The sequence below is a fragment of the Gymnoscopelus microlampas genome, assembly GCF_963454915.1.
Source record: "Gymnoscopelus microlampas genome assembly, chromosome: 1".
Lineage (NCBI taxonomy): Eukaryota > Metazoa > Chordata > Actinopteri > Myctophiformes > Myctophidae > Gymnoscopelus > Gymnoscopelus microlampas.
In genome coordinates this window covers 41,215,259-41,222,758 of record NC_139962.1, presented here as the reverse complement: position 1 = coordinate 41,222,758, position 7,500 = coordinate 41,215,259, and the positions used below count along the sequence as shown (strand labels likewise).

Here is a 7,500-nt window from a genome sequence, read left to right as displayed (position 1 = left end):
ATATACGTATTGTTGTTCACCACCTCAAAAGTTTTTGTTGGGATGTGCGTGCTTCCCTTTGGACTCTATTTCTGACATTTTGTAAGACACAGCAGAGGGTCTGTGACAGTAAACCACTGAACATTAATGGGTTACCGTCAGGAAATGTAATAATGTGTGTGTGTGTGTGTGTGTGTGTGTGTGTGTGTGTGTGTGTGTGTGTGTGTGTGTGTGTGTGTGTGTGTGTGTGTGTGTGTGTGTGTGTGTGTGTGTGTGTGTGTGTGTGTGTGTGTGTGCTCGTGCATGACATTAATTGGAGCACACCCGGGCTGATTTTAACGTCACAGTGGTTTTAGCATGTTTAGGAGGAGAATGCTTTCAGGAAGCGCAGCTCGGAGGGAGGAGCCGCAAAGCGTCAATCAAACTCAAGACCGTCGTCAGGGGAGGAGCTGTCGCCGGGGTGATAAGGTCAACGCGGGCAACGGAATCAGAATCATCCATGGAGTGAAATAACAAAATATGGGGAGAGAGAGAGAGAGAGAATGACAGAGACAAAGAGAGGGACAGAGATAGATAAAGAGACAGATAGAGACAGAGACAGAGAGAGAGAAGAACAGCAGGTATTGTTGACGTCAGAAAGGGGAACAGAGAGGTTGGTAATGAAACGATGGAGCTGGCCTCCTTTTAACGGGAAATACCAAGGGAGCGTTTTATTATAGGAGGGCAAAAAATAGAAAATATATATAGACATTTAGAAAGCACAATGACACAGTTTGAGTCTTGGTCATCATGACAGATCTCTAGTTAGATCTCTATTTAGATGTTTTCCGCTTTTAATTTAACACTATATATATATATATATATATATATATATATATATATATAAACCAAAATAAATAAACAACAATCAGCAAACACATAAGTAAACAAGTAACAGCTAGTATAGATCAGTAGCAATCATTAAAAAAATCACCAACAACAACCAGTACTGGTGTAGGTGACACACTGGTTTAAGGTTCATGTGTTCCTGATAAATCCTTCTGTATGAAATGTAATAAAATAATTTGCGACTGACAACAAGTATTTTCCATGCGTTAATTATACTTTCATTTTTACATGATTCAATTTTTTTTCTTCTTCTTTTTTACGGGTTTTGTGTTCATTTGCAATTAAGCTAAACTAAACAGAACCCTGGGAAAAAAAAGATGAATTCACTGAGGAAGATGAAGAGAGACATACCATCAACAGAAAAAAAATATATTTCTAAATATACTAAAGGAAGTATGATGAACAAATTAATTCATTTATTTCCCAGAATAAAACACAAAAAAAATCAGTCTGAGACCTATGAGAGAGACCTATGTCAAGAGACATATGCATACCTCTTCAAAACCTTGAAGAGGTATGCATCAAGGCTTAAAGAAGGGGTGCCGTGATTTTCAGTAATTTTTTCCCCCCCTAAAACATAATCATCAGGTATTATGGTTATACTAGGAGGAAGTGTACAGAAAGTATCAAAATTATGTTTTTCTGTGGACACGCCTCCAGTTCATTAAGTATACCTGGTTCTCACCTTAGCACCTCCTCCACCACCTTAGCACCACGCACCTGTCCTAGTCCCTCCTCCTCCTCATGCCCACACCTGTTGTGTTATGATAATGAGGGGGAGGGTATGTTTTTACTATGTCACTAAAGCGCTGTTTTTCTATTGGCACGTTTGACCCTCAAGGTTTCAGCCTCCAGGAGGAAACTCAAAATAGTCAGAGAAGACATAAAACACCATAAAAACACCACCAGGGGGCTTAATGAAGTTATATCAACCTCATAGACACATGAAAAACAGAAAAAGTGCAAAACCATGGCACCACCTCTTTAACTACTTGAATCCCAGCATCCCTATTCTGGGGGGAACATTCGCCAAAAATATTGTTGCCGGAGAGATTTAGTGTAGATGGAAAAAAGTGGTCAAAGTACAATTGTAAATCAGGTTCGTTTTACTAAGACTAGAAGGTTTAAGTGGTTTAAGTGGTTAAAGGGACATTTTGTTTTCCTATCGATTAGTCACCCCATGGAGACTTGAATTCATGGATATTTTTTTGTTTTTGTCGCATTCCTACGCCAATGATTTGATGACCAGCGGACCAGTAGGCAGCGGATCCAGTAGTAGATAGTAAAAGGAGACTCTTTGTGTCTCCTACCGGAACCACTGCTCGTCATCAAACTATTGGCTTAGGAATGTGACTAAAACAAAAAACTGAACTATCCCTTTAAAGGGGGCATTAACTATATGGTAACATTCTTCTTGGTAGGGAGAACAAACTATCAAGTAAAAATGGGCAAAATAAGTGTTTATACTTAATTACTAACAAAATCACACCTCAGACCCAAGACCCTGAAGTACTGTTTCCTTGGCCTGGTGTGTGGGTGCTTCAGTGGTATTCCACTGAAAAGTCCACAAAAGTGTGATTATCGTCAATCATTTTTAACCAGCAAAACAATTATTACGTCCCTCTTCCTCTTTATTTGGAGAACTATGTACACTGGAGAGAATACACAGTACTTTGCTGGTAGATCTTCTAGTTTTTGGAAAAATTTCCCGCAGGCATGCTGGGGTTCAAGTGGTTAATGCCTGCTGTACTAGTAACAGTACTGGTACATCCATAATCGTTTATCATTACATACATAGGACCACAATGGAAACAAGTCCCCAGGACTTTTTTGTGTTATCCTTTTAGCTTTAATGTCTTACTGTACCATGTACTGTTTACATTTCTGACTAATAAATTATTCAATCAATCAATCAATACATTTACATTACCGCCCTTAAACTAGAGGCCTCCATCTTATTCTTTAAAGGCGTTTGTATGAATTGTGAGATTTTAGTCAGTTTTTGTCCTGTGAAGCATCGATACACAATGTATTTACTGTATGTTCAAAAGGTGAAATGAAAGAAACAGGCTGTTGTCTTCTATTTGGTTCTAAGTGGTTCGTTTTAATTAACTGAAAATAAAGAAGGAATTGTAATGGTTTGATATGCCATATTAATGGAACACATTTGTATAAACTGAATTATTAAATGTAATATTGTTACTGTCAGGTTTACATTTTCATTTAAAAAATGACAAAGTGATTAAAAGATTAATTATGACAATAAAACATTTACAGCTACACACAGACACACTAATATATTCTCACAAAAAAAATCTAATTATGTAATGAATATTTCTCATTTGTGGAGAATGATAGTGAGAAGAGAAGAGAAGAGAAGAGAAGAGAAGAGAAGAGAAGAGAAGAGAAGAGAAGAGAAGAGAAGAGAAGAGAAGAGAAGAGAAGAGCATTAACCTATGTGATTGTACCTCAACCTATTTCACGCTCCTGTCAAAACGTGTAAGGCCTGCCCTCACACACACACACACACACACACACACACACACACACACACACACACACACACACACACACACACACGTGCAGGCACATGCACACACGCAGATTAGCGCAGAGGACAATGAACAGCAAGCCAAGAATGTATGCAAGTGTATGGGTGTGTAATTTGTGTGTGCACGTGTGTGCGTGCATGTGTGTGGTGTGGATGCTCAGCGACTCGTTCAACTGTTTCTGCCCCATCTGTGGATGGAATGACCATGAAGCTCTATGCATGTGCGTGTGCACACATATCTGTGTGTGTGTGTATGTGTGCGTTTTTAAGTTTGCAAGAATACGTGTGCATGAGAATTTATGTCTGCATGTCCGTGTGTGTGTGTGTGTGTGTGTGTGTGTGTGTGTGTGTGTGTGTGTGTGTGTGTGTGTGTGTGTGTGTGTGTGTGTGTGCGTGTGTCAGGGTGATGTGTTGATTGATGAGACAGTTGCTATTCTTCCTAATGCAAAATGCACCAAGCCCTGAAGGGAGCAAATGCCATGACACACACACACACACACACACACACACACACGCACACGTGCGCACACACATGGCTGAAATTGGCCGGCCTAATGCCTCACACACACACACACACACACACACACACACACACACATACGTGCCCCATTGAGACGAGGTTGCAGATATAGGCCTATGTGTCTGTGTTATCAAAAAATATTTCTAAAATATTTGGGGAGCATAAATGAATAGCATAATACATTTCAAGTGAATATTTCTAGCTGCGGACGTTCAGAGTGGACAGTACGGCCATTGCATGGCATGGAACGGCCCACTCACTCTGCTACCGCTCCGCAGCCTAATGTGTATGTGTGTATATATATATATATATATTTGTGTTGGAACATAAACATGGATAAGCTATGCGTTTCCGAATGTCGGTGTGTTCAAGAGAGCAGGTGGGCTTCAATGTGACCATGTTTTAGAAACATGCGCTCATGTGCCTGTTCTGTGTGTGTGTGTATGTGTGTGTGTGTGTGTGTGTGTGTGTGTGTGTGTGTGTGTGTGTGTGTGTGTGTGAGAGAGAGAGAGAGAGAGCGACTGTGCACGTGTGTGTGTGTGTGTGTGTGTGTGTGTGTGTGTGTGTGTGTGTGTGTGTGTGTGTGTGTGTGTGTGTGTGTGTGTGTGTGTGTGTGTGTGTGTGTGTGTGCGCGTGTGTGTGTGTGTGTGTGTGTTAGCGTTAGCGACGGGAGCTGTTAGCGGGGCAGTGGGCAGATGGGCTGTCGGCCTTAATAGGGACTGAGCGCGTGCAGAAAGGTGACAGCTCTGAGAGGGGGGGATAGAGGGGGAAAGGGTGGGGGTGAACGATGAGGGGACAGAGAGAGAGAGAGAGAGATAAGGAGGGGGTGAGTTGTCTGAGTAGCAGAGGTGAAAGGGGGGGTAAACTTAATAGAGGAACGCACCTCTGTTAATCCTAAATGAGGGAGAAGAGGAGAGTAGCAGGAAAATGTTATTACAAAATGATTGTTTTCCTATAGCATTAATAAAACAATACGTAAATAATAATGTTTGTTGCACGTTCTATACCAAGTAGCACATGAATGCCACTTGATTCAGCATTTAAAGAGAAGTGAGGATCAGATGCAGAAGCGTGCTGACGCTTGTTATGGCACTATTGCGCGCACACGGAGCGCACAGGCATCCACATAAAACGTTTCAGCTAACGCATCTTTCAGCGGCACCCATCATGCACAGTAACGCTACCAGGCTTTCACTGTTCACACAACACAAAGTACTTGGGATGAAGTCAAGCTTAGAATGTTAATCAGTCTGAATGCGATAAAGAAAAAATTACAACATATCAATGGGGAAGTAAAAATAGATTCAATCAATACACAAATATATACAATATGGTATAATGTGCTTTGTCCATCTATTCTGAGAGACAGACAGTAGGACAGCTGAGAAGGCAACAGTGTAAGAGAGACAGACAGTAGGACAACTGACAGGGAGACAGTGTAAGAGAGACAGACAGTAGGACAACTGAGAAGGAGACAGTAGGGATCCGTCCAGGCCAACCCTGTGTGTGTGTGTGTGTGTGTGTGTGTGTGTGTGTGTGTGTGTGTGTGTGTGTGTGTGTGTGTGTGTGTGTGTGTGTGTGTGTGTGTGTGTGTGTGTGTGTGTGTGTGTGTGTGTGCGCGCGCGTGCGTGCGTGCGTATCGCACACAACAAAACATCAGTGGTCCGCAAACTGTGGGACGCAACCTACTGGGTCGCAGAAGATATCTACAGTATTTGTCTTGTGGAATCATGTACAACTTTATAACAACAACACAATTAGATTACTGCCAAGTAATATTAAAAAACAGGGAAAAAAACAGTCATTTCTTCTTTTACACTGGTTTGTTGTGTTACATGCATGTTTCTCTGTACTGATAGTATACAAAGGGAATCTATGCAAAGGAAATCAATTGGACCCACAGTACTCTGCTATACTGAACTTTATAAAAACATGAATTGCCTAAAGACAAAAGTTGGAGGTTTTTGGTGAAAACATGTTTGTTTTTCCAGAACGCACGGAAAAAAAGGTAATTTTGTATTGTCCCCTGTTTCCAGTCTGAAAACTCTGAGCATCTAGCTGTTTCACCCACAATCTCCCATTGAAGCTTTGAAAAACATTACATCTAGGAAATATTGTACAATGCTTTGTGTGATTAACTGTTAATGAATTAACAACCACATTGGGTTGGATAACGACAAGCATGGATGGATATTTCTGGGTCAGTGTTGAAAAGGTTTCTGCACCCGTGCACTATACCGGTGTCACGCACCAAAAACTCTACAATCTACAAGCTCACAATGTGTCGCACTGCGACATGTTGTATGCTTATACGATGTTCAGTTGTATGCTTATAGATCTGCTATTTTGGTGAGTATCAAGGCACACAACCATGTATAAACCAGGCATGTCTAAATCTTTACCATCTAATATCACGCCTCAAGAAAATATTAATTAATATTGGTGTTATGTTAGTGATAGAAATAGTGAAAATAAATGTATACTGTGACAAAAAAAAATCAGGGTACATAATCTAATATTAGTCATTTTATTCTAGGTCTCGTGCACACAGTCTTCACAAGTCACGCACAGATTGCGGCTGTTACAACCACTTCAACAATGCAATCACGTGGATACACATTCTGTATATTACGATATAATTTGCGCGCAGAGTTTAATTCCATAAAAAGATGCACGCACGCACGCACCCAAACACACCCTCTGTTAAAGCTGAGTGCAAACCAAATGGTACAGTTGACTAAATCATGTACTGTATAGCGTATATATTTTAGTTGGTAATCGTAACATGCAGCTAACATTAAAACACGATTGCAAACATTTGATTTGTTTAAAACAAGACAATACATTTAATTTAACGACAGTAAACGTGAAGCATGAAGACTGAGAAAATAGATCGCAGGTAAAAAAGAACTGACAGAAAACAGGGTGAAAGATTGCGAAACATTATGAATGCTGTTTTCCTTGTAACACAAATGTAATTCCTTCTGTTTGAATTCCACAGAAAATAAGAATCCTGGATTAATAAGAATTCATCAAATATTTGCATGCATTATATCTATACAGTAGGCTATATTTAATATAATGTTCTGTAAATACATACGGTATAACATATAGGTCATCACAAATCCCTCTTATTACAGCCTGAGAAGTATTATCAATGTATTTATTTGTTTATTTATTTGTTTATTTATTTGTTTATTTATTTGTTTATTTATTTATTTGTTTATTTTGTTTATACCTGACAATTGAATATATTTTTAAAAAGCACTGCTGAACGTAATATATGAGACATTGTGCTTTGTTGTTGTGATGTTCATAATTAAATCTTTTAGAACACAACATTTAACAGCGGAGAGAGGGAAGGAGAGAGAGAAAGAGAGGGAAGGAGAGAGAGAGAGAGAGAGAGAGAGAGAGAGAGAGAGAGAGAGAGAGAGAGAGAGAGAGAGAGGGAAGGAAGGAGATATGTGGTGGGGGGGGGGTAGATGAAAGAAATAGCAATGAAGGGAAAGAGAGAGAGATAGAGGTGGAGAAAGCCTGTCATTCTCCCCATCAGCCACACATG

The 7,500-nt window shown here is 40.0% G+C and overlaps 1 protein-coding gene across 6 annotated transcripts in view; it reads right to left on the bottom strand.

Annotated features, from left to right (window-relative positions):
- The window catches only part of esrrga (estrogen-related receptor gamma a), a 205,803-nt gene that overhangs the window by 85,042 nt on the left and 113,261 nt on the right, over nt 1–7,500 (bottom strand). The window lies entirely within an intron of this gene.